Below are 27,404 nucleotides of genomic sequence, written 5' to 3'. Positions count from 1 at the left end.
AGAAGGACAAAACAGGATATCATGAGATTTCATAGTGCTACTCAGAATGATGTGCAGTTTAAAATTTATTAATTGTTTATTTTTGGAATTTTCCATATAATCTTTTTGAACCATGGGTAACTAAAATCACACAAAGCAAAGCCACAGGTAAGGGGTAGAATTGGGGAATTAGAATATTGAGAAATTCTGCAGAGAATTTTGTATCCAACTCCCTCAACATGTGGGTAATGAGAATGACTTTTGTTTTTATTTTTTCCTAAACACTTTTTTCAAATTTATATTGAAATGACGGTATACAATCCCATCAAAGTTGTTTTGAAAGATAACAGTCATTCTGAACCCTCCTATTTCTCTAACACAGCAACTTTTTGTATTTTAGCCTCTTCTATTTCCAGGATAGAGAGACATATTTTGTAACTATATGTATTGTTTTGTGTTATGCTTTCTCAGGTAGCATCCTCAGTATGTTCCCTTGTTTCTAAATGTGCTACATAGTTTTCATGGTGAATGAGTGTTTGCTCATATATGTCTGTATGTGCATGCTTATAATGTACATATCACAGAGCATTTGCACAAAGAGAAGGAGGTTAAAAATCTCCATATCACTGCATTTAAAACAAACACGTTAGAATTCATTTTCCAGTGTACTAGACCAAAGAAGACAAAAGTAAAACCCCAGGGACCTCAGCAGCATCTCTCCTTGACAACACTGTGACAGGCACTGAAAAGGGGGGCGGGGGCTCCCCACTGAGTCTTTTGGAAAATTTCCATCCTTCTTTTCCAACGTTCCACAGGCTTACTTTTTTGGGTAAGGATTGCTTTATGAATTTTTTCTATCAAATTTTCCCTACACTTGCTAATGGTCATTTCAGATATTCTTTAAAGATGTAGTGAAGGTTTTTAATTTGCTTCATTTCCAACTTGATACAGTTTCTCTGTTGGCTTTGTTATTAAGGAAACTTCAAGGAGATAGAATCCACTCTAATAGAATTTTTAAGAGACATTTCTATGTTACTGTCATCTTTGTTTATTTTAAACTTTGTTAATTAAAAAATATGCATTTCATAGTGCCAAGGAATCTGAACCATAAAAGTGCTAGGGTTTTTTAATAGGAAAGTAATTTTTTCATAGTAACTTATTACATGAATATTTTCATTTACTTTGTACTAATTTCCTGTGGTGCATCTTGTTTTACAGCTATTTATGTGCTTATCTCTGCTTAATTTTGAAGGTCTAACACTCCTCATTAGTATGGATTTACACTAGAAGGAAATTCCAAGTTTCTTCAATATTCCATGAATAATTTAAGAGCATCTCCCTTACTATTACTGTATATTCAAGAAGAGGTTAGGCAGCTTGAACTTTTTAAAATTTTAATATTCTGGTGAAGGTATAGTTCCATTTCTTTGAGATGTCCCTAAAGAATTAAAATTTGATGTATCCTGCTTAATGATCTGTTGTGTTTTATAAATGCAATTCTGTATATTTTAAATGTCTTAATCAGTAATTCATCTTTTTTTTTTTTGAGAGAGAGAGAATCTTTTTTAAAAAAATTTTTTGTAGATGGACACAACACAATGCCTTTATTTTTATGTGGTGCTGAGAATCGAACCCATGACCCACCTGTGCTAGGTAAGTGCTCTACTGCTGAGCCACAATCCCAGCCCAGTAATTCATCTTTTTTAATCATCTCTTAAAATTGCTTTTTATTTTGAACCTCAAGTATGCAGAATTGGACTAGTCATTGATGATAACAAAAAGTTTGTCTTATCATTGGTTCATGTGTGGTCTTGGCCCTTTCTAATATCTGCATCTCTCTATTCTGTCTCTGTTCATCCCTCTATGGTTGTTGACACCCATCATCCTAAATCTGTCACCTGACAAGAAAATAAGAATCAGCTAAGTGCAGTGGCACCCATCTGTAATCCCAGGACTTGGGAGTCTGAGGCAGGTGGATTGCAAATTCAACTCATCTAGACCCTGTCTCAAAATTTTTAAAAAGGGATGGGGGTATAGCTTGGTGGTAAAGCATCCCTGGGTTAAATCCTCAGTACACACACAAAAAAAGAGTAAGAGAACCATCCCATCCACTGCCTTCTCCCACCCAGGAACCACTGTCCTGAATCTGCTGACATTTTTCCTTTAATTTCCTTTTTAGATAGTTTCAGAGCACATATTTAATGGTAAATTATATATATATATATATATATATGTGTGTGTGTGTGTGTGTGTGTGTGTGTGTGTATGTGTATGAATGTCACATTCCTTACTACTAAAACACTCAGGGTCACTCCAGGTGAACTAGGTTGCACAAAATAACTATACAAGAGACAGAGATACCTTTATCTTTGGGGTCCTGTGACGGCTCCTCTGACCTTAAGGATCCACAGAAAGAGAATGAGCAAGTGCTGAACCCTTTTATTGAAGAGAACCATTCAAATGAGGCAAAGGGTCAGGTTTCATGGGGTGGAATCTAGCTTTGTGATGTCTGCTGTCAGCAGGTTGACTGACATCTAGGAAGTCCACACCCAAAGACAGAGCAAGAGAAGGGGACACACAAAGGGCTTTTCCATAGAACATTCTATCCCAAACTGGGATAGAAAACACACACACACACACACACACACACACGCTAAGAAAAAAACCGTAATATTTTGAGTGTTTCACTTGGTGTTATGTAGTAAGTATGTACACAACTGGAACTCATCCCTGTTGTTGTACGTGCAGTTATCCATTTGACTACTGAGAAGTGCTCTTTGTGTAGCTGTATCTCAGCTTCTTCATCATGCATTCATATGAATTGTTTGTCGGCTTTCCCTATCATAATAGCTCTTCTGTGAACACATTCATTGTATCTCCAGTGGTACACAAGCCAGTATATATCTTAGAGAAATTGCAAAATTGCATGGTGTGTGGATGTTTAATTTTTCCAGAGCGGTTAGATCAATTTATATTCCCACTAATAATGAGATTGATACCCTGGGTCAATGCTTATGCTACCAAATTTTAAAATTCTGGTCAGTTGAATGCCTGTGATATGGTATCCTGCCACTTTGATGGATTGCCGCAGCCTGGCTGAAGCAAAATAACCGGAGGGTGTCGAGGAACTTGTGTAGATTGATAGAGCAAGAGTGGGAGCCATTTATTGTACGACAGGAAGGGTATATATACATTCCACACAGCTTATCTTAATTAACATAAACTAGATACAGCAGTCAACCAATAAGGAATCTCCACACTTAATGGCTCGCTGGCATTACTTCACAAACCACTCCCTCTGGGAAAATGCCAGGCGCCATCTTGACTTGTTTACAGACCCTAACAATGGATGGATCTGATGACTAGTGAGGTTGAACATATCTTCAAATATTCTTCCTTTTCATTGAAAATGTGTTGTGTCCTTTCTGTCTGTTCTATAGTGATTTCATTTGTGTGGTTCTTACTGAGCTGATTTGTTGGTATTTGTTTCACTTAGATTTGTCAGTTTGTAACTTATCCATCTTTTAGTTGTGTTTGGGGAATGTTGGAAGCAAACGTATTAAGTGTTTGTCTCACAAAGTGAAATTCACACAACATAAAATCAACCATTTAAACATAAAAATTCAGTAGCATTTAGTTCATTCACAATGTTGACCAGCCACTATCTGTGTCTAGTCCCACAACTTCTTCATCACCCCAGAACACCCTGAACCCATTAAGTAATGACTCTGCATTCCTCCCACCCCTCTGCCTGCATTGCCTGGCAATCACTAATCTGCTTCCTGTCTCCAGGGATTAGCCTGTTTTAGAGATTTTATATAAATGAAATTATAGAATTTATTCTTTTTTTGTGTCCAAATACATTTTTTTATTAGTTGTTCAAAACATTACATAGCTCTTGGTATATCATATTTCATACATTTGATTCAAGAGGGTTATGAACTCCCATTTTTCCCCTGTATACAGATTGCAGAATCACATTGGTTACACATCCACGTTTTTACATACTAAAAACATCTGTTGTATTCTGTTGCCTTTCCTATTCTCTACTATCCCCCCACCCCTCCACTCCCCTCCCATCTTCTCTCTCTACCCCATCTACTGTACTTCATTTCTCTCCCTTGTTTTTTCCCCCTTTCCCTTTTATATGTAATTCTGTATAACGATGAGGGTCTCCTTCCATTTCCATGCAATTTCCCTTCTCTCTCCTTTTCCCTCCCATCTCTCGTCCCTGTTTAATGTTAATCTTCTTCTCATGCTTTTCCTCCCTGCTCTGTTCTTAGTTGCTCTCCTTATAGCAAAGATGACATTTGGCATTTGTTTTTTAGGGATTGGCTAGCTTCACTTAGCATAATCTGCTCTAGTGCCATCCATTTCCCTGAAAATGCCATGATTTTGTCATTTTTTAGTGCTGAGTAGTACTCCATTGTGTATAAATGCCACATTTTTTTATCCATTCATCTATTGAAGGGCATCTAGATTGGTTCCACAGTCTAGCTATTGTGAATTGTGCTGCTATGAACATCGATGTGGCAGTTTCCCTATAGTACGCTCTTTTAAGGTCTTCAGGGAATAGTCCAAGAAGGGCAATAGCTTGGTCAAATGGTGGTTCCATTCCCAGCTTTCCCAGGAATCTCCGTACTGCTTTCCAAATTGGCCGCACCAATTTGCAGTCTCACCAGCAATGCACAAGTGTACCCTTTTCCCCACATCCTCGCCAGCACTTGTTGTTTGACTTCATAATGGCTGCCAATCTTACTGGAGTGAGATGGTATCTTAGGGTGGTTTTGATTTGCATTTCTCTGAGTGCTAGAGATGGTGAGCATTTTTTCATGTACTTGTTGATTGATTGTATGTCCTCCTCTGAGAAGTGTCTGTTCAGGTCCTTGGCCCATTTGTTGATTGGGTTATTTTTTATCTTATTGTTTAGTTTTTTGAGTTCTTTGTATACTCTGGATATTAGGGCTCTATCTGAAGTGTGAGGAGTAAAAATTTGTTCCCAGGATGTAGGCTCCCTATTTACTTCTCTTATTGTTTCTCTTGCTGAGAAAAAACTTTTTAGTTTAAATAAGTCCCATTTGTTGATTCTTGTTATTAACTCTTGTGCTATGGGTGTCCTATTAAGGAACTTGGAGCCCGACCTCACAATATGTAGATCGGAGCCAACTTTTTCTTCTATCAGACTCCGTGTCTCTGATTTGATATCAAGCTCCTTGATCCATTTTGAGTTAACTTTTGGGCATGGCGAGAGAAAGGGATTCAGTTTCATTTTGTTGCATATGGATTTCCAGTTTTCCCAGCACCATTTGTTGAAGATGCTATCCTTCCTCCATTGCATGCTTTTAGCACCTTTATCAAATATAAGATAGTTGTAATTTTGTGGATTGGTCTCTGTGTCCTCTATTCTGTACCATTGGTCCACCCGCCTGTTTTGGTACCAGTACCCTGCTGTTTTTGTTACTATTGCTCTGTAGTATAGTTTGAAGTCTGGTATCGCTATACCGCCTGATTCACACTTCCTGCTTAGAATTGCTTTTGCTATTCTGGGTCTTTTATTTTTCCATATGAATTTCATGATTATTTTCTCTATTTCTACAAGAAATGCCGTTGGGATTTTGATTGGCATTGCATTAAACCTATAGAGAACTTTTGGTAATATCACCATTTTGATGATGTTAGTTTTGCCTATCTATGAACAGGGTATATTTTTCCATCTTCTAAGATCTTCTTCTATTTCTCTCTTTAGGGTTCTGTAGTTTTCATTGTATAAGTCTTTCACCTCTTTTGTTAGGTTGATTCCCAAGTATTTTACTTTTTTTTTTTTTTTTGAGGATATTGTGAATGGGGTGTTTTTCCTCATTTCCGTTTCAGAAGTTTTGTCGCTGATATACAGAAATGCCTTTGATTTATGCGTGTTGATTTTATATCCTGCCACTTTGCTGAATTCATTTATTAGTTCTAGTAGTTTCTTTGTAGACCCTTTTGGGTCTTCTAGGTATAGAATCATGTCTTCTGCAAATAGTGATAATTTAAGGTCTTCTTTTCCTATTTTTATGCCTTTAATTTCTTTTGTCTGTCTAATTGCTCTGGCCAGTATTTTGAGAACTATGTTGAATAGACGTGGTGAGAGAGGGCATCCCTGTCTTGTTCCAGATTTCAGAGGGAATGCCTTCAGTTTTTCTCCATTTAGAATGATGCTAGCCTGAGGCTTAGCATAGATAGCTTTTACAATGTTGAGGTAAGTTCCTGTTATCCCTAGTTTTTCTGGTGTTTTGAACATAAAGGGATGCTGTACTTTGTCGAATGCTTTTTCTGCGTCTATTGAGATGATCATGTGGTTCTTATCTTTAAGTCTATTGATGTGGTGAATAACATTTATTGATTTCCGTATATTGATCCAGCCTTGCATCCCAGGGATGAATCCTACTTGATCATGGTGCACAATTTTTTTAATATGCTTTTGTATCCGATTCGCCAGAATTTTATTGAGGATTTTTGCATCTAGGTTCATTAGAGATATTGGTCTGTAGTTTTCTTTCTTTGAAGTGTCTTTGTCTGGTTTTGAAATCAGTGTGATGTTGGTCTCATAGAATGAATTTGGAAGAGCTCCTTCTTTTTCTATTTCCTGAAATAACTTGAAAAGTATTGGTATTAATTCTTCTTCAAAGGTTTTGTAAAACTCTGCTGTATACCCATCCAGTCCAGGGCTTTTCTTAGTTGGTAGTCTTTTGATGGCTTCTTCTATTTCCTCCTTTGTTATTGGTCTGTTTAAATTGTGTGTATCTTCCTGACTCAATCTGGGCAAATCATATGATTTAAGAAATTTATCGATATCTTCACTATCTTCTATTTTATTGGAATATAGGGTTTCAAAATAATTTCTAAATATCTTCTGAATTTCTGTAGTGTCTGTTGTGATTTTGCGTTTTTCATCCCGTATGTTAGTAATTTGAGTTCTCTCTCTTCTTCTCATCGTTAGCATGGCTAAGGGTCTGTGGATCTTATTTATTTTTTCGAAGAACCAACTTTTAGTTTTATCAATTTTTTCAATGGTTTCTTTTGTTTCAATTTGGTTGATTTCTGCTCTGATTTTAATTATTTCTTGCCTTCTGCTACATTTGCTGTTGTTTTGCTCTTCCTTTTCTAGGGTTTTGAGATGAAGTGTGAGCTCATTTATTTGTTGGTTTTTTTCTTTTTTTGAGGAATGAACTCCAGGCAATGAATTTCCCTCTTAAAACTGCTTTCATTGTGTCCCATAGATTCTGATATGTTGTGTCTGTATTTTCATTTCTCTCTAAGAATTTTTTGATTTCCTCCTTTATGTCTTCTGTAACCCATTGATCATTCAGTAACATATTGTTCATTTTCCAGGTGATGCAGGATTTTTCCTTCCTTCTTTTATCATTGATTTCCAGTTTCATTCCATTATGATCATTTAAGATACATGGTATTATCTCCACACCTTTATATTTACTGAGGGTTGCCCTGTGGCATAATGTATGGTCTATCTTTGAGAAGGATCCATGTGCTGCTGAGAAGAACGTGTATCCACATGATGATGGTTGATATATTCTATATATGTCAGTTAAGTCTAGGCTATTGATTGTGTTATTGATTTCTATAGTTTCTTTATTCAACTTTTGTCTGGAGGATCTGTCCAATGATGAGAGCGGTGTGTTGAAGTCACCCATAATTATTGTGTTGTGGTCTATTTGATTCTTGAACTTGAGGAGAATTTGTTTTATGAACGTTGCAGCACCATTATTTGGTGCATACATATTGATAATTGTTATGTCTTGTTGGTGAATGGTTCCTTTTAACAGTATATAGTGTCCTTCTTTTTCCCTTTTGATTAACTTAGGTTTGAAGTTGATTTTATTCAATATGGGTATAGCCACTCCTGCTTGCTTCCGAGGACCATATGAGTCTTATGATTTTTCCCAACCTTTCACCCTCAGCCTGTGCATGTCTTTTCCTATCATATGAGTCTCCTGAAGGCAGCATATTGTTGGGTCTGTTTTTTTTTAATCCAAGTTACTAGCCTATGTTGCTTGATTGGTGAGTTTAAGCCATTAACATTTAGGGTTACTATTGATATATGGTTTGTACTTCCAGTCATGTTCATTTATTTATTTATTTTAATTTGGCTTGTTTTTCCTCTTTGGTTATTTTTCCCCCCTTTACTGAGTTACCTCCCACTGTTAGTTTTGGGTGCTGTTTTTCATTTCCTCTTCTTGTAGTGTTTTGCTCAAAATGCTTTGCAGTGCTGGTTTTCTGGCTGTGAATTCTTTAAACTTTTGTTTATTGTGAAATATTTTAATTTCATTGTCAAACCTGAAGCTTAATTTTGCTGGATTCAGTATTCTTGGTTGGAATCCATTATTTTTCAGCATTTGAAATACGTTGTTCCAGGATCTTCACGCTTTCAACGTCTGTGATGAAAAATCAGTCGTTAACCTAATTGGTTTACCCCTGAATGTAATCTGCCTCCTTTCTCTTGTAGCTTTTAATATTCTCTCCTTGTTCTGTATGTTGGATATCTTCATAATAATGTGTCTTGAAGTTGGTCTATTACGGTTTTGTATGTTTGGGGTCCTGTAGGCTTCCAGGATTTGGCATTCCATTCCATCTTTCATATCTGGAAAGTTTTCGAAGATTATTTCATTCAACATATTGTTCATTCCTTTGGTTTGGACCTCTATACCTTCCTCTATCGCAATGACTCTTAAGTTTGGTTTTTTTATGACATCCCATATCTCTTGGATGTTTTGCGCGTGGTTTCTTACCAGCCTTTCTGCGTTGACTATATTCTTTTCGAGTTGATAAACTTTGTCTTCATTATCTGATGTTCTGACTTCTATTTGATCTAGTCTATTTGTAATATTCTCATTTAAGTTTTTGATTTGGTTTATGGTTTCCTGCATTTCTAGGATTACTGTTTGGTTTTTTAAAAAATCTCTATCTCCTGGTAGAGTTCATTTTTGCTTTTTGAATCTGCTTATGCAATTCATTTTCAAAGTATTCTTTCATTGTTTGGACTTGCTGTCTAATGACTTCTTTAAGATTCCATTCCATCTGAGTCAGGTATGCCTTGAGTTCTTTCTGTATCCATTTTTCTGATGCCTCTAGGTTCTCCTGTAAATTTAAGTTGTCCTGCATTGTTTGTAATCCTTTTCTCCCTTGTTTTTTCATGGTGTTCACGTTACTTTCCAACTCTGTTTAACTGCTGTGTTTCTGTTTTCTCCTATAAATTTGTTTTGGTTTTGTATATCTCTGTGGTCTCTCCTTTGTGGTGGGAGACTATGCCTAGAGATGTTGGGCTTTATTGTAATTTAAAGCTGATTCATTCGATTCATAAAAGGCTTACGGATTTTGTAGGCATATAGTGATCTGTTGTTTGGTCTTAGGACTTTATGTTTAGGTTAGGTGCTATGATGGTATGAAGGATAGTATGTCTTGGCTGCTTTGGAAGATTGCTCTACTGAAGGGGGATATTAACAGGCGAATGGATCAGGGTATTTGGTACTAGCCAGGTATTTAGGATCCCTCGAAACAATCACCTATTTGCATTTAGAAAATTACACATAATGAAAGTCGTAAATGCTTGGGATGAAAGTTAGGGGGAAGGGAAAGGAAGGAGTCCTTAGAAAGAGGGAGAAAAACATAGGTAGAATAGAGGAGAATGGAAAGAACAATAAAAATTGAAAAGGGAAAGAAAGAAAATAAAAAGATAAATGAAGTCTTAGAGTTCTATTTTCTTCTCTTCCAGTAGGCAGAGCTGTGCCCTCTGAGATGAGCTTCTGCCCTCTATGTGTGCCGGCAGCAATCCCTGTAAGGTGACTCTTCTTCCCCTACTGGGCGTCTCTCCAATCCTGTTAGTCCAGAGCCGTTTCTCTTCTCCGGCCCCTCCCTCCCTTCCTCCTGCCAGCCAGCCAGACCCCGCTCACCGGAGGCGATCCCCAAGGATCTGGTTACACTTGCAGCCCCACTGCGTGCTCTATTTCCTGAATGACTGAGCACTCTCTCTGTCATTCATCCAGACCCCAGGGTTGTGGAGCGGTGATCTGGGAACCGACAGTTTAATTTGTCTGGACCCCTTTGGTGGCCACGCCCCCAGGAACTGGCGGCTAAGGCCTTGGGTTTCGCAGCTGGTGGTAGGGGGAGTTGGGGTTTGGGAGTCCCCTCTGCTTCCCTCGGCCCCTATAGTCACGCCCACGAAGCTCTGGGGCGAGATTTTTGGTTTCTCAGCTGTATGTATCTGGTGGGGGTGGGAGTCACACACCTGCTAAAGCCAATTCCGCTGGGAAGGGATCCCATCCGCCGAACTCTGGTGATGTCAGCTCTCTGCTATGGCGGGCCCCAGACTCCTTGCCGGATTGTCCGATGGGAGGGATGGGTCTGGCCTGTCTCTGGTGTGTCCCAGTCTTGGATTGATTTCTGGTTCGCTTTTTCATGAAGGCTTGGTTAGCAACCTCTTCATAGGGTCTCTCCGCTGCACAGTGCTGAACCGCCTCCCACTGTGCTGGTCGCCAGGCAGCGGCTGCAGCCTGGACCTCCACGCCGCGTGCCGAGATTCACCCGTCTGGGGCAAGCTGTCACCTCCCATAATCCCAAATTCCCCAGCAGGTCTCACTTCAGCAGAATTTTGCTGGGAGTTTCTCAGCAGGTAGAATCTGAACGTTCTAATGCGTCTCTCTGTCCACGTGGTTGAGAAGGTACTGAAAGCGCTGCCTCCCCGCCCGCCGCCATGTTGAGTCTCCCCGAATTTATTCTTTTTTTAGGGCTTCTTTCACTTAGCTAGAAGTGTATGATGGTTCTGGTTTCTCAACATTCTTACCAACACTTATTCTCTGGTAATTTTTGGTTATAGCCATCCTGGTGGGTGTGAAGAGTTATCTCATTCTGATTTTGATTTGCATTTCCTAACAACTAATGACGTTGAATAGACCCTTTGTAGATCTTCTTTGTAGATCTTCTTTGGATAAATGTCTGTTGGAATCCTTTGCCCATTTTTTAATTGAGTTGCTTTATTAGTGTCACGGGAAAACACCCCCCCCAACAGATACAGATAGGTAGGAGGTAGGAGGATAGATAGATACTGAATTCCAGACTCTATTGGGTAGATGATTTTCAAATATTTCCCCCATTTTGCAGATTGTCTCATTTTCTTGATTTGTTCCTTGATGCACAAAAGTTATAATTTTGATAAAATTGATGTAGCTATTTTTTTATTGATCTATTTCTTTTTAGTTGTCAATGGACATTCATTTTATTTAATTATATACGGTGCTGAGAATCGAGCCCAGTGCCTCACACATGCTAGGCAAGCACTCTACCTCTGAGCCACAACTCCAGCCCTTTGACCTGTTTCTTTCTCTTTTTCCCCCAATGCTAGGATTGAGCCCTTTTTTGTGTTTGTTTTTTGAGATGAAGCTTCACTATCTGCTTATAATGGTGGTCTCAGCTTCCTAGACTCAAGCAATCGATCCTTTGCCTTGACCTCCCCAGTACTGGGAATATAGTCGTGTGTCCAGGTTCTGCTGTTACTTATGTTTTTGTTGTCATATCTAAAAAAAATACTGTCAAATCCAAGGTCATGAAGGTTTGTCCCTGTTTTCTAAACATCTCATAGTTGTAGCTCTTCCGTGTAGATCTAATACAGTTTGAGTTATTCGTTGTATTATGTATTGAGGGTAGGGGTTCAACCTCATTCTCTTTATGTGGATATCTAATTGTCCAGCACCATTTATTAAAGATTATTCTCCTCCACTGAATAGTGTTAGTACCTTGTGGTCAAAAACCCAATTGACCATAGATAGATGTTTGGTCTGCCTCTGGATTTTTGAGTTGGTCTGTATGTTCATCTTTTGCCAAGACTTCTGTCAGTTTTAAATCAAACTGGGAATCATGAGTTCTCCAGTTTTGTTCTTTTCCAAGATTTTTTGGCTCTTTGAAGCTTGCAACTCCATATAAATTTAAGAATTAGTTTTTCTGTATATGCAAAAAAGGTCTTTGGCATTTTGATAGGGATTGTATTAAATCTGTAGGTCACTTTGGACAGTATTGCCTTCTTACTATTAGTCTTTCCATGTATTTAGATATTGATTTTTTCAGTGAACAAGCCTTTCACTGTCTAGCCTAAGCTCAGTTTATTCCTAAATGTATTATTTTTTTGGATATTACTGTAAATAGAATTTTTTTATTGGAGCGTCCATTGGTGGAATATAGGAACACTATTGATATTTGCATATTGCTCTTGTACCCCCACAATTATGCAATGTTATTTTCTAGCTGTAGTAGTTTGTTGTAGGTTTGTGTGGGTTTGTATTCTTAATGTTTTCTGCATGTAAGAACAGGTCACTTTCAAATGGAATTAGTTTGACCTCTTCCTTTCCAATGTGAATTTTTTTCATGCCTGATATTTCTGGGTAGAACTTTCAGTGTTAAACACAAGTAGTGAAAGTATCATCCTTGCTTCAGTCCTGAACTTAAGGGCAAAAGCTTTCACTCTTTCACCATTAAGTCTGATGTTGGCTATGGGTTTTTCATAAAGATCCTTTATCATATAGGGTAAATGTTCTTCATTCCCTGGTTTTCTGAGTCTTTCTGTCATGAAAAGGTATTGGATTTGTCAAGTACTTTTTCTGTTTGGAAATAATTGTACGTTTTCCCCCTTTATTAATTCTAGTATTTTGTGTGTGTGTGTGTGTGTGTTTTGCTGGGAATCCCTTTATTTTATAATGTTGTGTATTACATTTATTTTTCTCATGTTGAACCACCCTGGCATTACTGGGTAAATCTGACTTGTGTAATTTTATTCGTCATATTTGTTATTCTTTGACATAAGAGCACTTTTGTGACTTTTTTAAAGAAGACTTTTAAGTTTTGGTTTATATTGTACTTAGCTATTTTGTTTTAGAAACTATTTGTCTCATGTGAAGTATTTCTCGCTTCAGTAACTTTTCCAAATAACTCCCGTTTACTATACTTAAAAGACAGCAGTTTATAGATCTCAGGAGCTTTTTTTCTGGTAAGAATTTAGACTTCTCTACACTCCAACTATCGGTTTAGGCCCTTATAGTGAAAATGACTCAAGAATATTGGAAAGAGAAAAATCTACAATATCTGTTTATTTAATTTCATGTTATACATAAAAATTAAAATGCCAATTCAGAAAATAATATAAACTATAATTTCTTCTTTTCCCTCATTTTATTTTATTTGTTTATTTATTTATTTTGGAGATGGGATCTTGCTATGTTTCCCAGGATGGTCTCAAACTGCTAGGCTCAAACAAGTAATCTTCTTGCCTCATCCTCCTTCCTGGGTAACTGGGACCACAGGTGTGCACTACTATCCCTGGCTCTGACTTTTTTTTTTGTTTGCTTTCTTTTGCACTCTTATGTATAACATACTCAGAAAATGCCTTGGCTCAGTCATCTCAGGTTTTTTTCTTTAGCTGATTTATTTCTACCATTTAACCAGCTACCAACTTTAGACCATAATGACTTCTTCCTCCTAGATTTCTTGTTTCTTTTCATTACAACTGTTCTTCCTTTATCTGTATGATTTCCTTTCATAACCTTGGAAGAGACAATAGGCCTGTTTTGGTTAGAGTCCTTTTATTTGTTTTACTAATGGTTTCTTTGGTTTTCCTATCTTCTCTGGGGTGGGTTTTTGCTATTGATGATGTTTGATGAGATAAGGAAATACATGAGAAAAGAATTGTAGAAAAATAAAGAAGTTTGTAAAGTGAAAATGTTTTTTTGCCTTCCTTGCTGAGAGCACAGCATGAGTTAGGCTTTCCGTAGATGCACTGATCCATGTGCTTATGACAGTTGCACCTGTGTATCCTTATGTGAATCAAGTTTCACAGTATCTTTATTTTATTTTTATTTGCTGCTGAGTATGGAAAGTGCCTCATAAATGGTAGGCGAGTGCTCTACCTCTGAGCCATGAACCCTGCCCAAATCAAGTTTTTGTTCATTTGCAAAGTTTCTCATATGGTAGGCATCATACATTGTGCTAGAATAGTTCTATTGATATTAAAATTGACTGCTGTAATTGTGAGAAAAACAACAATGGGAGCCAGGCACATGAGGTACCTGCTGTAATCCCAGCAACTTTGGAGACAGAGATAGGAGGATCACAAATTCATGACCAGCATGGGCAATTTAGTGAGACCGTCTCAAAATTAAAAATGAAAAGGGCTGGGAGTAACACAACAGTAAAGCTCCTCTGGGCTCAATCGGCAGTAGTACCAAACAAACAAACAAACAAACAAACAAAAAAAACCGAGCAGGGGTGGGGAAGTATATTTCAATGAAAGAACATAATTTAATGAAATGGTTAAATTTTTATGAATGTAGTTTGACAATTCTGCCAAGTTGAAGTCAGGAACAAATTCCAGCTCAGCTTCAAAACAGTTTCTCTTCTGAGCACTTAGACCTTGAAAATGGTACATCTTTGACACTAATCAGGACTAGCACTTATTACTTTAGTTTTCAACCTTAAAATGATTCTAGGTTGGATACCGTGATACATGCCTGTGAACCCAACAATTTGGGAGCCTGAGGCAGGAGAATTGCAAGTTCTAGGTCAACCTTGGCAACTTAGCCTGTTTCACAATACAGAATAGAAAAAGAGGCCGGGGACATCATTCAGTAGTACACCACTCAAGATCCCAGCACACCCCCCCACCCCCAAATAAAAAAGATTCCAAAGCAGCAGCTGATACTTTAATTGGTTTTGTTTGTTTGCTTTTAGTTTTAGATCTCTTTTAAAAAATAGTACAGGGCTGGTTGTCCTTTCAGAAAAAAATTGTTTCTCCAGCATTTGGTAACCACAATATTTTGACTCTTTATCTCTGGACCACACTAATTTGGAATTTGACAGTTAAGTTGAATTTGAATTGGGTGACTCTCTCCCTTGTCCTGTGAAACTGCATGTAATTGGAAATTACATTCTGATATAAAGAAGCTTTTCTTTATAAAAGCTTCTTTATATCAGTTATTTGTTGGCATAGATATGTGAGCTGATCACTGATTATACTGTTTTTTTTTTTTTCTGAAAAGAAATCTGTGTGTCTTACACCTTAGTAATACTTTCTTCCTAGGTAGGCATTCCTTCCATTTCCAAAGGAGACTTTTGTTTTGAACTTCTCTTTTTGCAAAATGTCCAAGGAATCAGAGGACAGTTTTGAGTCTTTAGGAACCTTCTTTTTCACTGTCAGCATGACCTCTTAGAGACATGGTGGTAATCCCCAACCTCTTGTTTATCACAGATCCCAGATTACAGGAATGCAGTCATCATGGCCAAGTCTCCAGTCTCGGCCAAGAGGTAGGTGGGATCTCATACCTGTTCTTGGTTTTGCTTTTAAGGATGTTTCTGATCAAGTCCCAGGCATTCCCAACCAGATGTCAAGGGCACCCCCAGAATCCCTTCTTTCTCTTTCATGTATTGATTTTAAGATTGTCCTGCCAACTCTATTTATTTTCAGTTTCTTCACCACCCCCCCCATCTCAGCCCTGTGACTGCCAGTCATATTTCTTGACCAAAGCCATCCAGGTCTGGGGAATACTAATTAGCACCTCCTTCCCTTCCAGATAGGCAAACACTTGTGGGTCTTTAAATCTGCCATTTAAAATTCTGGTGAATATACCTTGTGGTTGTTTGCTGCCTCTTATTGAAAGAACTAAGTAATTTATTAACAGATATATATCTAGTTGAGAGGCCACTTATTTGTACATTATTAAAGGTAACATTTTAAGAAACTGAAGCTCTCTGAGCTATACAGAGTGGGCAGCCCTGAGTCTGTACAGTGAGTTTTAGCCTTAAGTAACTGATGAGTCAGGGATAGAGTACTTAAAATTGGATTTTGGATGACAGAATTTCATGTGGCATTATTTTCTAGAGAAGCCAGTCGATTGGAGAGGGAAGGAACAAAAGCACAGATAGGAATGAAGTCTTTTTTTCCTTAAAATAGGTCTTCTAAAATGATTTTCCAATTGAATACCTTATCTATGTGGGTCATTGTTGAGTCCTGTGGTATGAAAGAAGGCATAAAGTACCTCCACACTGGGCCCAGGTACTGTTAATATTAAAGAATGAGGAGAATGTCCATAGTAAGCCATGATTTTGTAAATCTTGTAGGTAAGTTGTTTGATATTATCAATTAAGCCTGCCAGTGTGTATGCTTAGTGTATTAAATAAAATAAGTTAGTCTTGGGAAAAAACTGTTATGCAACCCCATTCTTATGGCATACCAACCACAGACAAGCTTGTGTCTCCACCCCACGTGCCTTCTGTAAGCTTTATCATTGGGTCGCTTGTTGTCCATTTGATTAAGTTGCATTTCAGAATATAAGCATTTCAAACAGTTTTTCTAAACATTTGTTCAAAGGCTGCTTTAATTTCTATTTAATTTTCTCTGACTTTCATGCTTTTTAAAAATTAAGATGAAACACAAAATATATTATTGTCCCTTGGCATCTGCAGGGGATTAGTTCCAGGACCACCTATAAATACCAAAATTTACAGATGCTCAATTCCCTTATATAAAATGGGATAGTATTTGCATAAGACCTATGCACTTCCTCTTGTGTTCTTTCAAGTATGTCAAAATTACATACATATGATATTTAATACAATGTAAATGCTATGTAAATTGTTGGTATACTGATAGATGACAAAAGGAAACTACATGTTCAGTACAGCTGTAATTCTTTTCCCCCAAATATTTTTAGCCCCTGGTTGAATCTATGGATGTGGAAGTTGTGGGTACAGAGGGCTGAGAGTAATCATTTTGAAGGTTCCAATTCACTAGCATTTAATGCGCTTATAGTGTTATGCACTATTATGTGTCTAGTGTACATAGTACTGATGAGAGTCAATGTAATTCCCATTTTTTTCTTATGTGTTTTTAGCTATTCTTGTGAGCTGTTAGATAAGAGGTTGTTTTAATTTTTGGTGTTGGGAAACCAAAACTGGGAGAACTTGTGTCCTTAAGACTTGAATGTTTGCTGTGCATTGGGTTCTGGTGTTGGAAGACAGAGTGAAACCTAGTATTCTGCTCCAGAGTCAGGCCAGTGGTTGAGGTGACATGCTGTGGCCAGGAACCTAATGAAGCAAGGCACAAGGCAGTGAGGAGGAGGGCGTAGGTTAAGAAGAAAAGGGGAGAAAATGATGTACCATGGAAAGACTAGTTCTTTTTTTTAAATTTTTATTGTTGGTTGTTCAAAACATTACATAGTTCTTGATATATCATATTTCACACTTTGATTCAAGTGGGTTATGAACTCCCATTTTTACCCCATATACAGATTGCAGAATCACATCAGTTACACATCCATTGATTTACATATTGCCATACTAGTGTCTGTTGTATTCTGCTGCCTTTCCTATCCTCTACTATCCTCCCTCCCCTCCCCTCCCCTCCCTTCTTCTCTCTCTACCCCCTCTACTGTAATTCATTTCTCCCCCTTGTATTTTTTCCCTTTCCCCTCACTTCCTCTTGTATGTAATTTTGTATAACCCTGAGGGTCTCCTTCCATTTCCATGCAATTTCCCTTCTCTCTCCCTTTCCCTCCCACCTCTCATCCCTGTTTAATGTTAATCTTCTTCTCATGCTCTTCATCCCTACTCTGTTCTTAGTTACTCTCCTTATATCAAAGAAGACATTTGGCATTTGTTTTTTAGGGATTGGCTAGCTTCACTTAGCATAATCTGCTCTAATGCCATCCATTTCCCTGCAAATTCTATGATTTTGTCATTTTTTAATGCAGAGTAATACTCCATTGTGTATAAATGCCACATTTTTTTTATCCATTCGTCTATTGAAGGGCATCTAGATTGGTTCCACAGTCTTGCTATTGTGAATTGTGCTGCTATGAACATCAATGTAGCAGTGTCCCTGTAGCATGCACTTTTTAGGTCTTTAGGGAATAGACCGAGAAGGGGAATAGCTGGGTCAAATGGTGGTTCCATTCCCAGCTTTCCAAGAAATCTCCATACTGCTTTCCAAATTGGCTGCACCAATTTGCAGTCCCACCAGCAATGTACAGGTGTACCCTTTTCCCCACATCCTCGCCAGCACTCGTTGTTGTTTGACTTCAGAATGGCTGCCAATGTTACTGGAGTGAGATGGTATCTTAGGGTGGTTTTGATTTGCATTTCTCTGAGTGCTAGAGATGGTGAGCATTTTTTCATGTACTTGTTGATTGATTGTATGTCCTCCTCTGAGAAGTGTCTGTTCAGGTCCTTGGCCCATTTGTTGATTGGGTTATTTGTTATCTTATTGTCTAATTTTTTGAGTTCTTTGTATACTCTGGATATTAGGGCTCTATCTGAAGTGTGAGGGGTAAAGATTTGTTCCCAGGATGTAGGCTCCCTATTTACCTCTATTATTGTTTCTTTTGCTGAGAAAAAACTTTTTAGTTTGAGTAAGTCCCATTTGTTGATTCTAGTTATTAACTCTTGTGCTATGGGTGTCCTATTGAGGAATTTGGAGCCCGACCCCACAGTATGTAGATCGTAGCCAACTTTTTCTTCTATCAGACTCCGTGTCTCTGATTTGATATCAAGCTCCATGATCCATTATGAGTTAACTTTTGTGCATGGCGAGAGAAAGGGATTCAGTTTCATTTTGTTGCATGTGGATTTCCAGTTTTCCCAGCACCATTTGTTGAAGATGCTATCCTTCCTCCATTGCATGCTTTTAGCACCTTTATCAAATATAAGATAGTTGTAGTTTTGTGGATTGGTTTCTGTGTCCTCTATTCTGTACCATTGGTCCACCCGCCTGTTTTGGTACCAGTACCATGCTGTTTTTGTTACTATTGCTCTGTAGTATGGTTTGAAGTCTGGTATCGCTATACTGCCTGATTCACACTTTCTGCTTAGCATTGTTTTTGCTATTCTGGGTCTTTTGTTTTTCCATATGAATTTCATGATTGCTTTCTTTGTTTCTACAAGAAATGCCGTTGGGATTTTAATTTTTGGCATTGCATTAAACCTATAGAGAACTTTTGGTCATATCGCCATTTTGATGATGTTAGTTCTGCCTATTCATGAACAGGGTATATTTTTCCGTCTTCTAAGATCTTCTATTTCTCTCTTTAGGGTTCTGTAGTTTTCATTGTATAAGTCTTTCACCTCTTTTGTTAGGTTGATTCCCAAGTATTTTATTTTTTTTTGAGGATATTGTGAATGGAGTGGTTGTCCTCATTTCCATTTCAGAAGTTTTGTCGCTGATATACAGAAATGCCTTTGATTTATGCGTGTTGATTTTATATCCTGCCACTTTGCTGAATTCATTTATTCTAGTAGTTTCTTTGTAAACCCTTTTGGGTCTTCTAGGTATAGAATCATGTCTTCTGCAAATAGTGATAATTTAAGTTCTTCTTTTCCTATTTTTATGCCTTTAATTTCTTTCGTCTGTCTAATTGCTCTGGCCAGTGTTTCGAGAACTATGTTGAACAGAAGTGGTGAGAGAGGGCATCCCTGTCTTGTTCCAGATTTTAGAGGGAATGCCTTCGATTTTTCTCCATTCAGAATGATGCTAGCCTGAGGCTTAGCATAGATTGCTTTTACAATATTGAGGTATGTTCCTGTTATCCCTAGTTTTTCTAGAGTTTTGAACATAAAGCGATGCTGTACTTTGTCGAATGCTTTTTCTGCATCTATCGAGATGATCATGGTTCTTATTTTTAAGTCTATTGATGTGGTGAATAACATTTATTGATTTCCGTATATTGAACCAGCCTTGCATCCCAGGGATGAATCCTACTTGTTCATGGTGCACAATTTTTTTGATGTTTTTGTATCCGATTCTCCAGAATTTTATTGAGAATTTTTGCATCTATGTTCATTAGAGATATTGGTCTGTAGTTTTCTTTCTTTGAAGTGTCTTTGTCTGGTTTAGGAATCAGGGTGATGTTGGCCTCGTAGAATGAATTTGGAAGTTCTCCCTCTTTTTCTATTTCCTGAAATAGCTTGAAAAGTATTGGTATTAGTTCCTCTTTAAAGGTTTTGTAAAACTCTGCTGTATACCCATCCGGTCCTGGGCTTTTCTTAGTTGGTAGTCTTTTGATGGTTTCTTCTATTTCCTCAATTGATATTAGTCTGTTTAGGTTGTCTATATCCTCCTGACTCAATCTGGGCAGATCATATGACTTAAGAAATTTATCGATGCCTTCACTATCTTCTATTTTATTGGAGTATAAGGATTCAAAATAATTTCTGATTATCTTCTGTATTTCTGAAGTGTCTGTTGTGATATTGCCTTTTTCATCCCGTATGCTAGTAATGTGAGTTCTCTCTCTTCTTCTCTTCGTTAGCATGGCTAAGGGTCTGTCGATTTTATTTATTTTTTCAAAGAACCAACTTTTAGTTTTGTCAATTTTTTCAATTGTTTCTTTTGTTTCGATTTCATTAATTTCAGCTCTGATTTTAATTATTTCTTGCCTTCTACTTCTTTTGCTGTTGTTTTGCTCTTCTTTTTCTAGGATTTTGAGATGAAGTATGAGATCATTTATTTGTTGGTTTTTTTCTTTTTTTAAGGAATGAACTCCAAGCAATGAATTTTCCTCTTAGAACTGCTTTCAATGTAAGACTAGTTCTTTAAATGAGAGCTGGGGTTGGCTACATAGATAACAAACCAATAGAGCAAAGAATATTGTGGGAACAAGGAAGGTCTTTTCATGATGACAAAGGGCTCAATTGTTTACGAATTTGTGAAAATTCTAAACATTATGAAGTGAGAATATAGTTTCAGAATGTACGAAGCAGATCCTGATCAGTGCAAGGAGAAATTGATATGTCCAGATGATCATCAGTGAATCCATTATTCCTCTGACAGTAGTAGATAAAACAGGAAGGAAGTCAGTGAGCTGCAGAGGACTTGAGTGTCCACCAGGGGGCTCTCCTTCATAGTTTAGAACACTCCATTCTGGGACAGGAGAAGATCCATTCTTTGTGAGGACATAAGAGTATATTCTGGGACATAAAACAAGGCTCACACTAATAATGATTAAAGTTTTATAGAATAAGTTCTGTGGCCTTACTGGAATTAAGAATAATTCCAATAGTGTAAGTCTGGAGTCTGTAGGAACTAAACCACACCCTCCTAGATAACCCGTGTGTTAAAGAATTCAAAAAGGAAATCAGAAGGTATTCAAAACTAAATGAAAATGCAAACAAAGCACATCAAAATTTGTAAGAAGCTGTTAAAGTCTATCTAGGGAGAAATCTGTAAAACTAACACTTGTATTAGAAAAAATTTTCCTTACTTTATTTCAGCCATGTTTTATAGTTTCACCACCCCTCATCTCAGCCCTGTGACTGCCAGTTTTTCTCCTGCTTCATTAAATTTATTCCTAGATATTTTTATTCTTTTGAAGTCTGGTGCAGATGGGATTCTTTTCTTAATTTCCATTCAGATTTGTCCATTGATCGTATATAGAAGAGACCATTGATTTTTGTGTGTTGATCTGGTACTCTGAAACCTTGCTGACTTCCTGTGGTAGCTGTGGTAGTGTTTCAGTGGATTCTTTGTAATTTTCTGTATGTAGGATCATATCATTTGCTAATAGAGCCTTACTTCCTCCTTTCTGATTTGGATTCTTCTTATTCTGTGTCTTGCCCAGCTGCTTTGGCCAGCATAGACAATTTAGTGCTGAGGGGCAGTGATTTGAGGGGGTGTCCTTTTGTTATTCTTGCTCTTCAGGGACAGTTTTTGGTCTTCCAGCTTTGAGGGTCCTGTTAACTACGGGTTTTCCTAGTCACCCTTTATGAGATTGAGGAAAAACCTTCTCTTCCTAGTGTGTTGGGAGTTCTTAATCATGAGACATTAATTTCTTAAAGGCTTTGTTTTCCTTTGTACTACAGAAACTTTGTTGTGTGTATTTTATTGACTAGGGCTGATTCCTAAAGCAAAGTCACCAATCATAGTCATTGACAATTGTTGGAGGAAGGACTGCTATCACTGTGGTGTGGAGACCTCTTCTATTATTATTAATTGTGGTATATACCATTGTGATGCTATTGACTTATTTATTAATTTTGTACATATCAAAGGCCTGGGGAAGATATTGTGGCCAGGTAAGTCTCACATGAGTTAGTACCTTGTGTTAAATGCTTTTGTTGGCCCACAAACTGTAAAAATGGTATTATTTGTTTATTGAAAGAATGGTTAACTTCTTAGTTAAATGTTGTGCAGCTGTTTGTTGGTGATAATATAGCAAATTGTTGTACAAGTTTTGTAGGGTACACAGTTGATTACTGTTTAAAAACATATCAGAGACCTGGGGTGTAGCTCAGGGGCAGAATGTATATTTAGCATTCAGGAGGCCCTGGGTTTCACTCCCACCATCAGTTTCTCTCTCTCTATCTCTCTCCTGTGCGCGCGCACACACACACACGCGCGCGCGCACACACACACGCACACTCACCTCCCAGAAATCACAGATTGTGTCTCACTTCATAAGACCAATGTGCACAAAGAGTACACCTGCTGCCTGTTGACTTAAAGACGAGAGTGAGCACCTGTGAACTCACTGCACCACTTGAGAGAGCCATGTGGCCAGGTGCCCTGGACGCCTTCCCTGGGCTTTCTCTAGCCTTCTTCACATGGAGGTTGTCACTAGCCTGAGAATTGTCCATTCTTCATTGTTCTTTATAGTCTACGTTGAAAACAGGTTTCTTAGTGCTTTATTATTTTGCTTGGTTTCTTGTCAATATTATCATAAATGATTTCTCTGGGTACTCTTTTGTTCAGCAGTGTTGTTGAGATTTACCTGCTCAATGACATGGAGGTGGACATTATTATTTTTCACTGTTGTATGATCTTCCCTGGTGTAACTGTTACACACCTGATTTTTCTCTTCTCCAGGCATTGAATATAGAGGGTTTTTTAAAAAAAAATCCAAATAATGCTGCTTTAAGCAAGATGATTATAGGTTGAGGGCAGCCCTAGAATTCAGAGAGATCCTCAGCAACTGACCAAGACCCTGTCTCAAAATTCAAAAGGAAAAGGACCAGGGATGTAGCTCAGTGGTACAGTGCCCCCGGATTCAATCACCAGTACCAAAACAATAAAATAAAAAAATAATGAACTTAGACCTGTGTGGCATTTACCCTACAAGGAAACTTCATTAGTCCCTTCCAACATTATGTGACCAAAGAGAAATGAGGCTGCACTGATTTGAAAAGTGCAAATTAGGGATCGGGTTGTGGCTCAGTGGTGAAGTGCTTGCTTAGCATGTGTGAGGCACTGGGTTCGATTCTCAGCACCACATACAAATAAATAAAGGTCCATCAACAACTAAAAAAAAATTAAAAAAATAAAAGTGCAGACTAGGTATATCACAGGGCTAGAATGATGAGGGATTGCCACAGACTAGGGGGAGGGAGGGAGAGGGAGTGGTTATGGATACCCAATATAGACAAATGTTCCTGAGCAACATAGTGGTGATTAGTGCAGAGTTTTGAGAATGTACTTAATGCCAATAAACTGAATCTTTTTAAAATGAATAAAATCTTCAACTTTAAAAGAAACTAATTTTAACAAAATAGAAATACATAAAATAAAAAGGAAACAAGAATCAGCAGGGCAGGGTAAGTGTAGCTCTGGGGTGGAACAGTTGTAAAGGTGTGCTCCATGCGTGTTGCTGGCTGAGGGGCCACTAGGAGCTGCTGGCCTGGAGCCGCCATTGCAGGTGTTTCTAGCTCCAGCTGTCTCTCAGGTGGTAGAGGTGCTGGAAGTGGAGCAGCCCTCTTCACAAGCACTGGAGGTGGCCCTGCAGCTGCAAGAGAAGTAAAGGTCAAGAAACTATCCATGTTCTTTCCAGGGACAAAATACTTCCCACTGCCTTTCACAGAGGTCCACACAGGAACCCACCCTTGGAAGTGTCCCCAGAATGCATGCAGACAACGCCAGCTCTGCTTCTCATTGTTCCTGCCCTGCCGTGTTTCTGGTAGATCTGCTCTGAATGTTCAGCCCCGTCCCAGCCCCCCATCCCAGACCTTCTCACCTTCGCCTCTTCCATTTGCTCTGGGTTTTCTATCAAGGCCCTGACCTGGTGGCCTTTGTTCTCCATATGGGGGCTTGTCACACTGACTTGGCTGTGGATGTTACCAGGTAGATTTTGAAGTGAGTGCAAGGAGTGAAGAGACCACCCTAAAAGGAAGGGAGGCTGTCGCATGAGAGGCCTGGTCTTTTGTACCATGAAGTCAGTGATCTTGGCACCCCACTGTTCAGAGGAAAAGACTGAGGCTCAGAGAGGTACAGGGCCAGTTCCAGCTCCTCCAGCTAGGTGACCCTGTCACCCTGGGCAGGCTTACCTTCTCAACATTAGGTCCATCTCCTGTTGGGTGTAGAAACTCAAGATGGTGGACATAGAAGAAGGGGAGTCATAGAAGAAGGCTGGCCTCAGAGTCTCCACCAAGCTTCCCAGCAAATATGCCTGGAACACACATACAGTGCTGGTATCACCCACCTCTGTAGCCACCTCTCCTGCCTGGGTAGGACATTGAGGAGACACAGAGTCAGTGCCAAACTGTGACCCACCAGAAGTGTCTGGGGATGGAGTCCAATGCAACATCCAAGCCCATAGGGGCCTGTCCCACAGAGGGACAGGAGAGCCCCAGCAGAACAACCTTGGACAAGTTATCTGTGTCTCTCAAGTCTTCCCCCGGTCTCCGACTGCACATTGGGATCATCCTAGTATCTGCTTCCTAGTGATGTCACCAGGCATATGTGAGACAGCACTTAGCAAACCTGCTACCACCGGAGTGTAATGCACAGAAGTAGAGCTCAAATATAGGAACAGGTGGGATGTCACATAGAATAGAACTAACAACAGGCCTTGCTTCCTTCCTTGTGACATTGTAAATGTCATGTTCTTTTCCTGTCACATTTCTCACGACTAAAACACTCAGGGGCACTCCAGGTGAACTGGGCTACACAAAATAATCACACAGAGAGAGAGATATACCTTTTTCTTTGGGTCCTGTGATGGCTGTTCTGACCTCAGGGGTCCATGGAGAGAGAGAGAGAGAGAGAGAGAGGGGGGGGGGAGGGAGAGAAAGAGAGAGAAAGAAAGAGAAAGAAAGAAAGAAAAAGAACGTGCTGAACTCTTTTACTGGGGAGAAGCCATTCAAATGAGGCAAGGGGTCAGTCAGGTTTCCAGGGGTTGAGTCTAGCTTCATTATGTCTGCTGCCGCAGATTGACTGACATCTAGGAAGGCTACACCCAAAGGCAGAGCAAGAGAAGGGGACAAAGTGAGTTTCCAAGGAACATTCTATCCCAGGCAGGGCAAAGGGGTAGGATTACAAAAGAATAGGTGAGTGTAGCTCAACCCCAGGGGTATGCCTACTCAGAAGACTGGCCTTGCTGTCCGAGCAGGGGAAAAGACCAGGTTAAGAGTCATGACACTACAGTGCTAGTCTACATTTATCTTTCAGATCCCCGTGGTGCATCAGGACTGGAAGGCGTGGTAACTCAATGTGGCTCCCCACACTTCCCAGCCTTCTTTTCTCTCTGCATGGTGAGAAGATTGAAATGCAATTAATGAGGATATCCTCATCTCCCTAGGCCTTCCAGTTGTTTCCCATGGTCTTTAGATTTAGACCCATGTGCCCCAGCCAAGCCTGTGTGTGGGACCTTCTGCTTAGCAGCTCCCAGCACCCCTCACGCTGGTATTCACATCTGAGCAGTCTTCTCCCTTTCGTGTGACCTGGGTTTAGTGTCTCCCTTGTGACCTTCTGGAACATCACAAATGCGATTTGGAGTCACCTCCAAGATTTATGTATGAAATGAATGTAGCTAACATCTTGCTTTTTCTTTTTCTTTTCTTTTTTTTTTTTTGGTGTTGTTTCCTTTTCCCTGTCTCCCTGGGATCTCTGGTTGTGGGGAAGCTGCTGCTCTCTTGTTGCTCCATAAGGAGAGGCTCTGAGTCTTAGGACTCGTTTATTTTTTCAACGAACCAATTTTGTGTTTCATCAGTTTTTTAAAATTTTCGTCTGTTTCAGTTTCATTGACTTTGGCTCTGCTTTAAATTATTTCCTGTTTTCTACTGCTTTTTGTGTTGATTTGTACTTCTTTTTCTAAGGCTTTGAGATGTAATGTTAGGTCATTTATTTGGTGATTGTATATGCTTTTAATGAATGAGCTCATTGCAATGAACTTTTTTCTTAGAATAATCTTCACAGTGTCCCAGAGATTTTTTTTTTAATATTTATTTTTCAGTTTTTGGTGGACACAACATCTTTATTTTATTTTTATGTGGTGCTGAGGATCAAACCCAGTGCCCCACGCATGCTAGGTGAGTGCGCTTCTGCTTGAGCCACATCCCCAGCCCATGTCCCAGAGATTTAAAAAAAATTTTTTTTTTATTATTAGTTGTTCAAAACATTACAAAGCTCTTGACATATCATATTTCATACATTTGATTCAAGCGGATTATGAACTCCCATTTTTACCCAGTATACATATTGCAGAATCACATGGGTTACACATCCACTTTTTTACATACTGCCATACTAGTGTCTGTTGTATTCTGCTGCCTTTCCTATCCTCTACTATCCCCCTCCCCTCCCCTTCCCTCCCCTCCCATCTTCTCTCTCTACCCCATCTACTGTAATTCATTTCTCTCTCTTATTTTTTTTACCCTTTCCCCCTCACTTCCTCTTATATGTAATTTTGTATAACAGTGAGGGTCTCCTTCCTTTACCATGCAATAGAGATTTTGACAGGGAGAGCAAGGGGCTCAGGAGAGGGGCAGGGCTCTGTTTCCCATAATGCGTCCTGGCCCAGATGAGAATCCAGAAGCAGGGACCAGACAAATCGGGCCTGGACAGGGAAGTGGGCCAGGAGGAGGGCAATGGAGGGCACAGCTGGGGGTCACGGTAGGTGCAGAGAGGGGCTAGAACCAGGACTGAAGCCAGGAGCCCAGGCAAGGGATGGAGCCAACCAACTGAGAATGAGGGTCCCAAGGAGCAGGAATACAGCGATTGCTAGGGTAAAGTGCAAGGGGAAGGAGAGAAAGGGGTGTGTGAGGACCAGGAGACAGAGGGAGGCACAAGAGGCACCAAGGGGAGGGTGCTAGGGGGCAAAATAAGGTGCCCTCAGGTCAGACCCGACAGGAAGCGATGCATGCTACTCCACATGACCTGAGGAACGCTGTCAGGGGCTCAGGAGGGTGACCCAGCCCAGGGACTAAAGAACAAAGCTTCAGGGTTAGGGATGGCTGGGTTCGGGTAGGGGCAGCATGAAAGGTGAGAGGACAGGGAAGGGAAGGGGGGGGATTGCTCAAGGTTAAATCAGTGCAAGTCCCACCTCCACTGCCAGACACCAAGTTTCCTGCAATGAAGGGGACCCAGGTGAGGGGCAGGGCTGTGTTTCCCATAGGGAGCATTCGGGGTGCAG

The 27,404-nt window shown here is 39.3% G+C and overlaps 1 long non-coding RNA gene across 5 annotated transcripts in view; it reads left to right on the top strand.

Annotated features, from left to right (window-relative positions):
• Positions 1–27,404, top strand: part of LOC124080737 (uncharacterized) — a 95,945-nt gene that overhangs the window by 33,801 nt on the left and 34,740 nt on the right. For all 5 annotated transcript variants that reach the window (XR_009225149.1, XR_009225148.1, XR_009225150.1 and 2 more), the window contains one exon: positions 15,263–15,318. This is a non-coding gene — a long non-coding RNA (uncharacterized LOC124080737). The remainder of the gene's footprint in view (positions 1–15,262; positions 15,319–27,404) is intronic.

Source organism: Marmota monax, unplaced genomic scaffold, assembly GCF_021218885.2.
Source record: "Marmota monax isolate L192 unplaced genomic scaffold, Marmota_monax_Labrador192_F-V1.1 WCK01_AAM20220418_F8-fsc01106, whole genome shotgun sequence".
Lineage (NCBI taxonomy): Eukaryota > Metazoa > Chordata > Mammalia > Rodentia > Sciuridae > Marmota > Marmota monax.
Note: the sequence above shows the minus strand (reverse complement) of the source record. Positions and strands in the feature narration are given on the sequence as shown.